The following is a 14,170-nucleotide window of genomic DNA, read 5'->3' on the forward strand; positions in this document are numbered from 1 at the left end:
GGAGATCTCCCGAGGTACCGCCTCGTAGTCCCAAAGTAAATATGCAAGGCAAGGGGATCTCACGAGGTACCGCCTCGTAGTCCCAAAGTAAAAATGCAAGATAGGAAAATCTCCCAAGTAAATGCCTCGTAGTCCCAAAGTAAATATGCATTAACAAACTGCACTATAAGTGCTCAAATATCACAACATATCACAAATTGCACATCAAGTTCTCAAATATCGCAACATATCACAAATTGTACATCAAGTGTTCAAATGTCACAACTTACCACAGAAATCGACAATAATATTACTTTCCACAATAAGGAGCCCACGATTCGATCATAATGTGTACAACATCTTGACAAAGTTTTCGGGAGTGAACAACTCAACCGAATAATTCTTCACAATTTAGCACTTGCCTCAACATGATTCACGACCTTTATAATTCAATACGAAATTTCAACAACATGAATTGAAAAGTAATTCATCAAGGAACAATACCTCTTTTAAATCACAACTTCAGGAAATAAATAATTTTATATATCTTATTAACTAAATTTCCCATTTAAATTATCTGTAGATAAAATCAATAATGAAAGTATTTTCTATAAAAATGGCAACTCAAACAAACACAGAATTCACATAAAAGTCAAGTAGCAATCACAACAAATTATCATATAAAAACAACCTTGGCAAATAAGGAATGAGGCATGAGAAATAAGATATTTAATAAGTCCCAAAATATTTTCAATTTAATACATAAGGGTGTTTATGAATTTTAACCGACATAATTTGGACATATAAATCAAGTACGTACTCGTCACCTCGCGTACATTGTTTTCAATCACATAATTTCCACATAAGACTCAATGCCTAAGGGAAAATTCCCCCATACAAGATTAGGCAAGATACATACCTTTTTGAAGTTAGGCCGATATTCTAAAATCACCTTCTTGCTTGAATTGACCTCCGTACAACTCATATCTAACAAAATTAATTGTATAACTTCATTAAAATTCATCGGAAACAATTCTCTCAACTTAAAATTTTACATTAAAAAGTCAACCAAAAGTCAATGCGGGGCCCGCATCTCGGAACCTGGCAGAATATTTACGAAATCCGAACACCCATTCAGATATGAGTCCAACCATATCAATTTTATCAAATTTCGATAATGAATTATCCTCCAAATCTATATTTTTTGTTTTTGAAAGGTTTTACAATTTTCCCCAATTTCCAACTCAATTCACTGATTAGATGATGAAGAAAGCAATGGATTCGTGTAATATAGCCAAAACCGAGTTAGAATCACTTACCCCGAAGAATTCTTTGAAAATCCCCTGAAAAATTGCCACAAACCGAGCTCCCAAAGTTCAAAAATAAAAAATGAGATGAAACCCTCGTTCATATAGTACAAAATCTAACCCCTATTGTGCTGACCGCATATTTTCTTGTACGGTCGGACATCCCAGGTGATGCGGTTGCACTCCAAATTGTGCGGCCGCACATCAGTAGTGCTGCACTACTAGTTTTCAGTAAATTGACCATAACTTTCTCTACAAATGTCCAAATGAACTCTTTTCTGGAAACTAGATTCAAAGGGCTACAACTTTCGTTTTTAAATCATCTTCAAATTCCTTGTCGATTAAAAGATATAAGCCTCCGAAGTTAGACCATCGAACCTGCACAACCCCCTGAAGTGCGGCCGCAAGACGAATTGTGTGGTCTGCACTTTTCCTTTTGCATCATCACTCAAAAATGTGCCCCACACTTCCAAAAGTTTCAGAACAACATCAGAGTGCCGAAATGCCCGGACACGGTCAAAACTCACCCCGAAACTCATTCGAGCCTCTCGGGACCCCATTCGAATGTACCAACAAGTCCTAAAACATAATACAAATTTAGTCGAGCCCTCAAATCACATCAAACAACATCAAAAACACAAATCTCACTCTAATTCAAGCCTAATGAAAACTAACAATTTTCAACTTCTACCTTCAATGCCGAAACCTATCAATTCAAGTCCGATTGACCTCAAATTTTGCACACAAGTTATAAATAACATAATGGAGGTATTTCAATTTTCAGAATTGGATTCCAGCCTCGATATTAAAAAGTCAACTCCCCGGTCAAACTTCCAAACTTAAATTTCTATTTTAGCCATTTCAAGCCTAATTTACCTACGGGCTTCCAAATAATTTTCCGGACGCGCTCCTTTGTCCAAAATCACCATACAGAGCTATTGAAATCATCAAAACTCTATTCCGGGGTTGTTTCCTCAAAAGTCAATTCTCCGGTCAACTCTTTTCTTTTAAGGTTCTTAAATAAGAATTGTTCTTCTAATTTGATCCCGAATCATCCGAAAATCAAACTTGACCAAACACGCAAGTTATATTACACATCACAAAGCTGCTTAGGACCTTAAGTCTCTGAACGAGATGCTAATTCACAAAACGACAACTCGGGTCGTTACATCCCGGATACAGTGGGTGTTGATTCTTTCACATAGTTGATTTTTCGGAGATTCAGAAGTAGGTGCTATATTTCGCAGACATTGTCTCTCCTTCCCTATCCTTTATTTTATTATATTTGGTCTCGGATTATTATAGACCGGGTTCCCAGACCTATAATGTATAGATGCTCATGTACTCAGTGACACCGGGTAGTGGGATTTACTCTTAAACTTAATTATTATGTTTCAGTATTTAAAAGAAATTATGGGTTATTGATGTTGTCGACTTGCCTAGTATCGAGATAGGCGCCATCACGACCTGTGAGATTTTGGGTCGTGACAAGTTGGTATCAGAGCCTAGGTTACATAGGTCTCACGAGTCATGAGCAGGTTTAGTATAGTCTTGCGGATCGGTACAGAGACGTCTGTACTTATCTTCGAGAGGCTGCCTAACCCTTAGGAAAATTTCACTTTCTTGTATTCTGTTATGCGAATTGTTGATTCCGGAAACTAAATTTCTGTTATTCTATTCTCTCAGAAATGGTGAGGACACGTACTACCGAATCAGACGGTCAGCCACCAGTGCCACCGGCTAGGGTCGCGAGAGGCTTGGGCCGAGGTAGAGGTCGAGGTGTAGCTTGTACAGCAGTTGGAGCAGCGCCTGTAGCACCACCAGTTTCTCCAGCTCAGAAGCAGATTCCAGATATAGTTGAGCCGACAGGACCAGCTGTGCCCATTGAGATTCCAAGCCTTCAGGAGACTTTGGCCCGAATATTGATAGTTTGCACTGGCCTTGCTTAGGTGGTTTCGGCTCAGGCCACACCTGCCACTTCTCAGGCTTGGGGAGGTACTCATACCCCGGTTGCCCGTACTCCAGATCAGGTGGTACAGGGACTTTAGATAATGGAGGCACTACCAGCCCAACCGCTGCAGCTGTTTAGGCCCCGTTATGGCAGATGATGAGAAGCGGAGACTTGAGAGATTTGGGAGGCTTCGACCTCCATCATTTAGCAGTGCTGAGTCAGAGGATGCTCAGGGTTTTCTGGGTAAATGCCAGCAAATGCTTCGGATAATGCTGTATTTTAGAGACCAGTGGGGTCTCGTTGTCGTCCTTACAAACACGCTCAGGCGAGTCGTCCAGTTCACCGTGGTGCATCATCCAACCAGGGTTCATAAAGTTCTCATCAGGTTCAGTCATCTCTCAGTGCTCTGCTAGCTCAGAGTTCGTCTCTTGCTCCTTTAGTTCAGGGTTCATTTGCACCAGGTGCTTCTAGCAGTTATTCTAGTTCTCGGGGCCTGATTCAGTCAGCACCACCACCAGTACCGGGGAGCTGCTTTGAGTGCAGGGAATTTGGGCATATGTGGAGACAATGTCCTCATCGCTCGGGAGGTCCAGTGCATCATAGAAGTCAGATTACGACTTCAGCACCAGTTACTTCACCACTCGCCCAGCCAGCTCAGGGTGGGGGTCAGTTAGCTAGGGGTCACCCAAGAGGGGGAGGCCGATCAGGTGGAGGTCAGGCACGATTCTATGCTTTTCCTGCCAGGCCAGATGTTGTTGCTTCAGATGCAGTGATCACAGGTATTGTTTCAGTGTGCCACAGGGAGGCTTCTATATTATTTGACCCTGGTTCCACTTATTCATATGTATCATCGTATTTTGCTCGTTATTTGGATATGCCCCGTGAATCCTTAGTTTTACCTATTCGTGTATGTACGCCGGTGGGCGATATTATTAATGTGGACCGTGTGTATCGGTCGTGTCTGATAACTATTGGCGAACTGGAAACTAGACTTGATCTTTTATTACTTGGTATGGTTGATTTCGATGTAATTCTGGGTATGGATTGGTTGTCTCCATGTCATGCTATTCTGGACTGTCACGCAAAAACCGTGACATTGACGATACCGGGGTTGCCAAAGGTTGAATAGAGAGGTTCTCTAGATTTTGTTCCTAGTAGGGTAATTTCTTATTTGAAGGCCCAACGTATGGTTAGGAAGGGGGTGTTTGTCATATTTGGCCTTTGTGAGAGATGTTGATGCAGGTATTCCTACTATTGATTCAGTATCGGTCGTGCGAGACTTTTCGGATGTATTTCCTGCAGACCTGCCGGGTATGCCACCCCACAGGGATATTGATTTCGGTATTGACTTGGTGCAGGGCACTCATTTTATTTCTATTCCTCTGTGTCGTATGGCACCATCTGAGTTAAAAGAATTGAAATAGCACCTTCAGGAACTTCTTGATAAGGGGTTTATTAGGCCCAGTGTGTCGCTATAATGACCCGATCGGTCGTTTTGAGCTCCAGCGCATCATTCGGCGGTGTGAGGCCTTGAGTAGCTTCACTTCAGGTATTATGCCTTGTACGCATGGTCGGAATTTAATTTCGAGAAGTTCGAGGTTGATTTGGAAAGAAAATTCTCATTTTGAAAGCTTAAGTTGAAAGAAGTGACTAATATTGGATTTTAGAGTAAACGGCCTCAGAATTGGGATTTGAAGGTTCTAGTAGGTTTGTATGATGATTTCGGACTTGGTTGTATGTTCGGATCGGATTTTGGATACCCCGGGAGCGTTTCGACACCTATTGTGGAAGTTAGCATTTTGGAAGAATTCCATAAAATTGGCATAATGATGGCAATGATCAGCTCCTTCAGTGTGTTGGGTTATTTATGTGATTTGTGATGGTACGTGCGAGGTTTGACGGTCGCCGTAACTGATCTTATTTGTAGTCTTTCAAGTATTATGGCCTGTTATGTACAGATGGATCCCTGAAGGGTTATGGTGGGTTAGACCACTACTTGAAGTTGGTATTTTCTGCAGATATGAGGATTCAGTCGCATGTTGAGATAGTTCTCTTGGAATGCGTTAAGTAAAAGGGTTCTATGTGGTGAAGTGTTTACCCTATTAGTAGTTCGGAGATTAAGATGAAATTCTTGTACTCTTGCGCATTGGCATAATTAAGTGCAGTGATCAAGCATAGGATTCGGAAGTTGAGGATCATGGTTGCAGTTTGGTGTCGACAAGAATGTTAAGAGCTCGGATGAGCCGAAAAGGATTCAGATGGTTAGAGTAAGCTAGTATTGTCTATGGCGTCACCTGAGATCGGTGTCTTGTGTAAAAGGCTTTGCATACTGATTGCGGATTCTCGATTTGATTCACAGTATTAGTATGGCCGGTGGTATGGGCGTGCAGACTTGTTACCCGGTGCGGAAAGTTGTGGGAGCGTGTCCCACGGGAAGATTGTATAAATGTGACATGTAGTCACTTGACTGATTGGAGATTTAAACCCAGTATAAAGAGGGTTGTAATATCACTAATTTGAAAAATTTATGCCTAGAGGGCGCTTGGTTCATTTGGTTGTGGATAGTGGAAGTTTGTTACGGTTATGATGGGTGTTCTTATGTGTTATGGGAAAAAGGATTATTATGGATCCTTGAAAGGTTATTAGCCTAGTACGGTGCGATTAGAATAGGGTCGAGGTCTGTGGATGGATTTAAATATGAATATGGGCTCTATGTCAGGCCAGATGTGTTCATTTCAGCATATCGCTCCTTATGGAGGAGTATTCAGACGTTGGATGTTATTTCATCATCGGCTATTTCATGTAATACTATATTGTGCCGTGTGAGTTGTAAAACAGCTTGATAAATTTCCTATGTGTTGAGGTTTAGCGATGGTGTTATGTGAGCAGGATGGCTCTCGAGATTCAGATCATATATCGCACCTTAGTTGTGCTTGAGTTTTGTAGCGTATGGCGCTGTTTGTCCTCTCAGGGAGGGTATTATGCACTTAGCGTGCTTGTGGCTGATATTCGGATATTTTGTAGTAATGAGCATTCTAGCTCGGTAAGTATCTCCTTATTGATTTTATGTGTGGATCGGGTGGCGCGCCGCCACGGGTATGTTATTTGGATCGGGTTGCACGCTGCAACAGTGTGATGTTGAGTACAGTCCCCTATATTCTATTTTGTGTGTTTTGTGTCCCATTTTCTGAGTAAGCTTCGTAACACCTTTTGGGTTGTCTAGTTAGTAACGTGGGTTGAGTAGTTCTTTCCAGAGTTTATTTTCCTCATGTATCACGTCGAGTTTGTAGCTTATTGGCACATTGTGGCATCACATGAGACTTTTTGGCAGTGCCTGAGGTGGCTTATTGCCTGAACAGCTTATGTTGGATGAGATGAGATTATTGCATCCGGGATCAGTGCGATCGGATTATATGAAATATAGTAAAGAACAGATACCATTATTTGGTTATAATGGGGTGATGATTCTAGTCAGGAGGAGAGACTCACTGATTTGTTGACTCGGCAGTTGGTTATGAATTTCTACATATCTCTTCCGTCGTGGCGGTATTGCAAGAATTGGAACTAGACTTATATATGTCATGAGGTGCATGGTGGCATCAGATTTGGGGAATCTCGGCTATTATGATCAGAGAATGTTATTATGGTCATGTGAATGTTGTGTGCATGGTGTGAATTCAGCAAAGGTACACAGTCATGTTCTGGTACATCATGTGGTGATTGATACGATGATCGTATGTTGGAAACAGGCCTAGCAGAAGATTCCGGATGTTGGAATTTGGCTTTAAGGCTAGTTTGACTAAACAAAAGGGGAATCTTCAGATTTACTCGAGCCAGTGTGCTCAACTGAGTTGTGGTTGCACGGGTAGGTGCACGAGGTGCTAATCAGTGATTTCGGACAACTCCAACACAGTTCTTAGCACGTTCAAGGACGAACGTATGTTTAAGTGGGAGAGAATGTAACGACCTGACCGGTCGTTTTGAGCTCCAGCACGTCGTTCGACATTTTGAGGCCTTGAGTAGCTTCACTTCAGGTATTATGACTTGTACGCGTGGTCGAAATTTAATTTCGAGAAGTTCGGAGTTGATTTGGAAAGAAAATTCTCATTTCGAAATCCTTAAGTTGAAAGAAGTGACTAAGATTGGATTTTATAGTAAACGGCCTCAGAATCGAGATTTGAAGGTTCCAGCAGGTTCTTATGATGATTTCGGACTTGGGCGTATGTTCGGATCGGGTTTTGGATGCCGCGGGTGCAATTCAGCACCTATTGTGGAAGTTAGCATTTTGGAAGAATTCCATAAATTTGGGTTGAAGTGCATTTCGATGTTATCGATATCCGTTTTGAATTTCGAGTCTGGGAATAGCTCCGTATGGTGATTCCGGTTTTGGGAGCGCATTCGGAAGTGGATTTGGAAGTCCGTAGGTCACTTTGGAGTCATTTGGCTAAAGTTAGAAATTTGAAGGTTTTTGAGAAGTTTGACCGGGAGTAGACTTTTTTGATATCGGGATCGAATTCAATTTCCGGAAGTTGGAATAGGTCCTTAATGTCAATTATGACATGTGTGAAAAATTTGAGGTCAATCGGACGCAGTTTGATAGGTTTCGGCATCGAATGTAGAAGTTTGAAATTCTAAAGTTTATTAGGCTTGGAATGGGGTACGATTCATGAATTCGACGTTGTTTGATGTGATTTGAAGGCTCGACCAAGTTCGTAATGTGTTTTGGGGCGTGTTGGTATAATTGGTTAAGGTCCCGAGGGGTGGATTCCGGGTGGTTAACGAATCGAATTTGGAATTTGAAGAAGAGTTGAGGCAGCTGATATCTGGTGTGATCGCACCTACTTAGCCGCATGAGTGAAAAATCCATCGCAGGCACGGACACTGCAGGCGCGAAGAAATTTGCTGCGGGTGCGAAGCCGCAAGTGCGAAAAATCCAGCACAGGCGCGAAAGATTTTGCCGCGGACGCGAAAGATTTTGCCGCGGGCGCGATGATCGCTGGGCAATGAGTGTTTAAAGAGGGGATTTGAGCATCTTTGCTCATTTCTTCATTCTTGGACGATCATTTGAGCTTCTTGAGAGGAGCATTCACCTAGCAACTTGGAGGTAAGTTAATTCCCACCTATTGCAAGTTAAATACATGGTTTATATATGGATTTAGACATGGAAATTAGTAGAAATTGTGGGGTTTTGGTAGAAAACCTAGAATTTGGTATTTTTGGATTTTTACCACGAATTTGAGTATGGGATTGGACATAAGTCATATATTTGAGTTCATAAGCTTATAGGTAAAGTTTATCTTCGATGATTTTTGGAATCCGGCACACGGGCCCGAGGGTAGTTTTATCGACTTTTAGAACGGAATTGGAATTTGTTATAAATTGGATTATAAGGAGTATTAGAGTATATATTCATGGATTTGCACATTTATTTACTAGTTTTGGAGCATTGAACATCGGTTCGAGTTATTGGGAAGGCTAGGGAGTCGGAGAAGGAACTTCGGAGTGAGGTAAGTCTCCTTTCTAAACTTGTAAGAGGGAATTAACCCCATAGGTGAATTAAATAAATGTTTGCACCTAATTGTGCGTGCTACGTACGTACGGGGTGATGAGAGTCCATACGTAGCTACTATTATGCTATTGTCCGGGTAGTTTAGGACCCGTATCATGCTATACTTCGAATGTTTGTGCCCTTACTTTCTAATATAATCACTTAGTCATGATAAAAATTGATAAAAGAATTGTGTGAGATTAAATTCACTTACTTGAAGGTTTGTATGAGATACTTGACTGTAAATGAGAAATTTGTATTTTCTTGAAAATAATTGTTATTTGTGGATCGGGCCGAGCGCCTCGGTAGTAAATAGATGCATCTATGGTTTGCGCCATTCGACTCTCTGGCAGTGTACAGTTTAAATAATTGTTGGATCGGGCCTAACGACCTCGACATGATTTGCGCATGCTTGTATTGCTTGCCTTGAAATTTATAAATAACGATATTGCCTCCCTAGTCTGAGATAAATTGATAATTTGATATGTCCTCATAGGCCGGAGATATAAATTGTTAAAAGATGAAAATAAATTTGGAAACCCCCTATTGACAAGAGAATTATTTACCTGTCTCATGATATTGTGTTTACCGTTGCCTCATAAAAATCCATAATTTATCATATCGTTGGTATATTGATTATAGCCCATAGTAAGTGTCTGAGTCGTCCCTTCATCACTACTTATTCGAGGTTAGGCGGGATACTTACTGGGTACACGTTGATTTACATATTCATGCTATACTTGCTGCACATTTTTGTACAGCTACACGTATGTTTAGTGGCCTTGTGGGGCGTGATTATGGCAGGGACTTAGTGTATTGGAAATTCTTTTAAAATATTATTACGTATTTTGTAAACTCCTTCTTCTTCTATTTAATTGAGGGGAATAATTATGAATTCAAAATATTAAAATGAGAATTTACTAATTATTGGTGTTAGCTTGCCTAACAGTAGTGCCCGGCGCCATCACGACCTTTCAAAGATTTTGGGTCGTGACAGTCGCCTTGGGGTGCACCAGTTTTGTTTGTGAAAAAGAAAGATGGTACTATGTAGATGTGCATTGATTACAGACAACTGAACAAAGTTACAATCAAGAACAAATATCCTTTACGGTGTATTGATGATTTATTTGACCAACTTTAGGGAGCGAGGGTATTCTCCAAAATTAACTTGAGGTCGGGGTATCACCAGTTAAAAATTCGGGATTAGGATATTCTAAAGACGGCATTCAGGACTCGTTATGGCCATTATGAATTTCTTGTGATGTCTTTTGGGTTAACCAATGCCCCAGCAACATTTATTCACTTGATGAATAGTGTATTCCAGCCGTATCTTGACTCATTTGTCGTGGTATTTATTGATGATATCCTGGTGTACTCACATAGCCAAGAGGAGCATGCACAACACTTGGGTATTGTATTACAGAGGCTAGGAGAGGAGAAACTTTATGCCAAATTCTCTAAGTGTGAGTTCTGGCTTAGCTCGATGGCATTCTTGGGACACATAGTGACCAGTGAAGGGATTAAGGTAGATCCGAAGAAAATAAAGGTAGTTCAGAGTTGGCCCAGGCCATCTTCGGTTACTGAGATTTGGAGTTTTCTCTTCTTGGCCGGTTATTATCGTCGCTTCGTGGAAGTTTCTCGTCTATTGCATCGCCTATAACTAAATTGACCCAGAATGGTGCTCCTTTCAGTGGTCGGATGAATGTGAATAGAGGTTTCAGAAGCTCAAGACAACTTTGACTATAGCTCCAGTATTGGTGTCGCCTACTGGTTCAGGGTCTTATACTGTGTATTGTTACGCGTCATGTATTGGTCTTGGCACAATGCTTATGCAAGATGGTAGGGTGATTGCCTATGCGTCCAGACAGTTAAAGGTACATGAGAAGAATTATTCGGTCCATGACCTTGAGGTAGCAGCTATTGTTCATGCCTTGAAAATTTGGCGGCATTACTTGTACGGTGTCCATTGTGAGGTTTATACCGATCACCAAAGTCTACAACATCTGTTTAAATAGAAGGATCTTAATTTGCGCCATCGAAGGTGGTTAGATGTTCTTAAGGATTATGATATCACCATTCTCTATCATCCCGAAAAGGCCAATATGGTGGCCGATGCCTTGAGTCGTAAGGCGGAGAGTTTGGGCAGCTTAGCATACTTACCGGTAACAGAGAGGCCTTTAGCCTTGGATGTTCAGGCCTTGGCCAACCAATTTGTTAGATTGGATGTTTCCGAGCCGAATCAAGTTTTGACTTGTGTGGTTTCTCGGTCTTCTTTATATGATCGCATCAGAGAGCGCCAGTATGATGATCCCCATCTGCTTGTCCTTAAAGACACGGTTCAGCACGGTGATGCCAAGGAGGTCACTATTGGGGATGATGGTGTATTACAGATGTAGGGCAGGCTATGTGTGCCTAATGTAGATGGTTTGTGTGAGTTGATTCTCCAAGAAGCTCATAGTTCGCGGTACTCCATTCATCCAGGTGCCGCGAAGATGTATCAGGATTTGAGGTAGCACTATTGGTGGAGGCGAATGAAAAAAGGATATAGTTAGGTTTGTAGCTCGGTGTTTAAATTGTCAACAGGTAAAGTACGAGCATCATAGACCGGGAGGATTACTTCAGAGACTTGAAATTCTGGAGTGGAAATGGGCGCGTATCACCATGGACTTCGTAGTTGGGCTCCCACGGACTTTGAGGAGTTTGATGTTGTTTGGGTGATTGTGGATCGATTGACCAAATCTGCGCATTTTATTCTAGTTGGTACTAATCATTCTTCGGAGCAGTTGGCTGAGATTTATATCCGCGAGATTTTTTGCCTACACAGTGTGCCAGTGTATATCATATCAGATCGGGGCACGCAGTTTACATCACAGTTTTGGAGAGCAGTGCAACGAGAATTGGGCACATAGGTTCAGTTAAGTACAACATTTCACCCTCAGATGGACGGATAGTCCGAGTGCACTATTCAGATATTGGAGGATATGTATAATTGATTTTGGAGGTTCTTGGGATCAATTTCTGCCACTGGCAGAATTTGCTTACGATAACAGCTACCAATCAAGCATTCAGATGGCTCCGTATGAGGCTTTATATGGGAAACGGTGTCGGTCTCCGGTGGGTTGGTTTGAGCCTAGTGAAACTAGACTATTGGGTACTGATTTGGTTCGGGATGCTTTGGAGAAGGTTAAATTGATTCAGGAGCAACTTCGCACGGCATATTCTAGACAGATGAGTTATGCTGACCGGAATGTCCGTGATGTTGCTTACATGGTTGGGGAGAAGGTTCTTCTCAAGATTTCACCCATGAAGTGTGTGTTGAGGTTTGGGAAGAAGGGAAAGTTGAGCCCTTGATATATTGGGCCTTTTGAGATACTTAAGAATATTGGAGAGGTGGCTTATGAACTTGCTTTGCCACCTAGTCTATTAGGTGTTCATCCAGTGTTCCATGTGTTCATTATCCGAAAGTATGTCGGGGATCCGTCTCATATTTTGGATTTCAGTACAGTGTAGCTGGATGGAAATTTAACTTATGATGTGGAGCCGGTGGCTATTTTAGACCGGCAGGTTCGAAAGTTGAGGTCAAAGAAAATAGCATCAGTGAAGGTACAGCGGAGAGGCCAGCCAGTCAGAGAAGCTACTTGGGAGATTGAGCAGGAGATGCGGAGCAAATATCCACACCTATTTGAGACTCCAAGTATAATTCTAAACCCGTTCGAGGACGAACGTTTGTTTAAGAGGGAGAGAATGTAATGACCCGGCCGGTTGTTTTGAGTATTATTACCCCGTTCCCCCATTTACTGCTCAATTTATGCTTTACAATTGTTTTATGACTTACAGAGTTAGTTGGCTCGGGTCCGGAAGGATTTCGGAGTGAAATGAGACACTTAGTCTCTTAGTTGAAAACTTAAGTTGGAAAAGTTAACCGGATATTGACTTATGTGTAAACGACCTCGGAATTTAATTCTGATGATTCCAATAGCTCCGTATGGTGATTTTGGACTTAGGAGTGTGTCCAGAAAATTATTTGGAGGTCCGTAGTGGAATTAGGCTTGAAATGGTGAAAGTCGAATTTTTGGGGAGTTTGACCGGGGATTGACTTTTTGATATCGGGGTCAAAATACGATTCTGAAAATTTTAGTAGGTCTGTTATGTCATTTATGACTTGTGTGCAAAATTTGAGGTCAAGCATACTTGATTTGATAGGTTACGGTGTCGTTTGTGGAAACTTGAAATTTCAAAGTTCATTAGGCTTGAGTTGGGGTATGATTCATGATTTTAGCATTGATTGAGGTAATTTGAGGGTTTGACTAAGTTCGTATGATGTTATAGGACTTTACGGTATGTTTGGTTGAGGTCCCGGGGGCCTCGGGTAAGTTTCGGATGGTTAACGGATCAATTTTGGACTTGGCATACCAGCTGAAGAATGCTGGATTTCTGTCACTGGTTTCCTTCTACGCGATCACATGAGAATGTCCGCGATCGCGTAGGCTTGTTTGAGAAAGTGATGATTTTGTTCTTCGTGATCGCGTGAAGAGGGCCACGATCGCGTAGCTGTGCGAGTTTGTTATTTGCGAACGCGTGAAGAAGGTCGCGTTCGCGAAGAGTAGGTGGAGCAGAAGTAGAGGTCACGCGTTTTGTGCTTCGCGATCGTGTGGACGAGTCCGCGATCGCGTAGGCCTGTGAGAGTGCGAAGTCCGCAATCGCGTAGGGTTAAATCTGGGCAGTGAAAATTTGTGCTTCGCGATCGCGTGTGGTTGTCCGCGATCGCGTAGAGCAAATGACTAGGCAGAGAGTTTAAGTTCTGAAAATGGGAGTGTTGATACCCAATTTTTCCCTCACATTTTTCATATATATATATATATATATATATATATATATATATATATATATATATATATATACACTCTCAAAATAGTGCATATGCATCATCATTTGATTTACAAGCATATACAAGTATTTTCATAATTTTTAAAGGCTTTAAATCAATTTATTTTCGCATTTTTATTATATAAATACCCATTAATTACCTTACAAATAACATAACACAACACATTTCGTACATTGATAGAAAATATCTGGTTCAAACCATGGTAGAACCCATCATGAACGCTTTGAAATCCATCCGCACATAACCAAGCTATCTGAACTGAATTCCTCTAACTCCATCAAGCCACACAGGTTGCCAAATTCGAGAGCATTGCCACGAAACACCTGTAGATACTAGCCACATCATAAGTACCCAAAGAATCAATCATTCCCATTACTGTGCTAACCCCAACCTACTACCAAGTTGTCCTATTTCTCCAAGTTCTTTCTAAATTGCCTTCAAATTGCTACTTATTTTTCCTTGTTAGAACACTACTATCCTTAACTAAAACTTACCCC

At 41.5% G+C, this 14,170-nt stretch overlaps 1 long non-coding RNA gene across 1 annotated transcript; it reads right to left on the reverse strand.

Moving 5' to 3' along the window:
* Positions 1 to 693: 693 nt before the first annotated feature.
* On the reverse strand, positions 694 to 13,548 carry LOC142169501 (uncharacterized). Its single transcript, XR_012699453.1, has 2 exons — positions 1,299 to 13,548; positions 694 to 966 (listed from the first exon to the last, which is right to left on the reverse strand). It is a non-coding gene; the product is annotated as an uncharacterized LOC142169501 (long non-coding RNA).
* Positions 13,549 to 14,170: the final 622 nt, after the last annotated feature.

The sequence above is a fragment of the Nicotiana tabacum genome, chromosome 15, assembly GCF_000715075.1.
Source record: "Nicotiana tabacum cultivar K326 chromosome 15, ASM71507v2, whole genome shotgun sequence".
Classification (NCBI taxonomy): domain Eukaryota; kingdom Viridiplantae; phylum Streptophyta; class Magnoliopsida; order Solanales; family Solanaceae; genus Nicotiana; species Nicotiana tabacum.